This window comes from Sinocyclocheilus anshuiensis, unplaced genomic scaffold (genome assembly GCF_001515605.1).
Source record: "Sinocyclocheilus anshuiensis isolate Anshui unplaced genomic scaffold, SAMN03320099.WGS_v1.1 scaffold1037, whole genome shotgun sequence".
Taxonomy (NCBI): Eukaryota; Metazoa; Chordata; class Actinopteri; order Cypriniformes; family Cyprinidae; genus Sinocyclocheilus; species Sinocyclocheilus anshuiensis.
Genome location: NW_015555773.1, coordinates 330314 through 331535, shown reverse-complemented (window position 1 = coordinate 331535; position 1222 = coordinate 330314).

Genomic DNA, 1222 nt, shown 5'->3' with positions numbered 1-1222 from the left:
ATGTGTCATTCACCGGTGAGAAAACTTTAAAAGTACTACAATACCAGGAAGGAAGATTGGGTTGTTGATGTTTGTCTGCCATTCTCGCTCTGTCTGCACAGCATGCATGAACACGCTGATGACGTATCCTGTCTGCGCGAACCGGGTGCGCAGAGGTATGCAAATACTTATGTTGACAGGCAGGTAGAAAAGCATATTAAAACGCTCGGACACTCCCAGAATTCCCTGCATGACACTTCATATTTGATGGTTTTTTTTGTTGTTGAAATAACATGTTTCTTCTTAGTTTTTTCTAATCAGTTGTGTACATTAGGGTTTAATCTTACATCTAATGTTGTTAAATCAATGTTTATTGCATTATTTCAGCATAATGTGTGTCACCATGATGGTGTTTAGTGTTTTTTGGTTTAGTGTGAATGACCATTTGTCTTTATTTTTACTACAAATTTCATGGTTAAACTATGGTTAGTGTAGCCAAAACCATGGTTAATAATTTGTGGTTACCATGGTTAGGTAAAATCATTGTTAATTTCCATAAGGGTTGTGTTGTTGTCTGCCCTAGCTCCCCCTAAACCTATTATAAACGATATGATTATTTGTCTGCTAAATTACTACTGTAACTTTACAGTAGATAATAATGATGTCCTTTAGTATACAGTATTTTGAGTGATGACTGATGAGCAATGGGCTGCTACTGCTTAACTAAGTAAACAAAGACAAAACTACAATGGCATATTTACAGATGAAACTGACCTGCACTTGAAATCCTGAACAGTAATTTTGCTTCTTTGCTCCACCTGTGCGCTTATACAGTCCACTCAATTCTCTTGCATTGATTACTCTGATCTAAACCGTTTGGCGGAGGCGCGGAGCGCGCGCGAGCCGAAGTGCATTCCCAATCACAACTAACCAATTCATGATTTATTAGGGATTTATTATCGAATGTAGAATTCGGAAACAATCGCTTTAGTACATTCGGCAGGCAATTATATAATAACAATAATATTTAAAAAGCGGGCAAAATCAGCTGCCAAGCCACCGGGAATTGTCCCGGTTCTCCCGATGACCAGTCCGCGCCTGATTTCCACAGAGACACGCAGAACGTGCAGGATTCATATATTGTCTTTTTGCTGCTGAATATTTACAGACCCTAGTCCATATCGCGTTTTGATTCAAGTGTACTGACCTACTTTTGATTTATTCATCCAAATGTTGCATATTC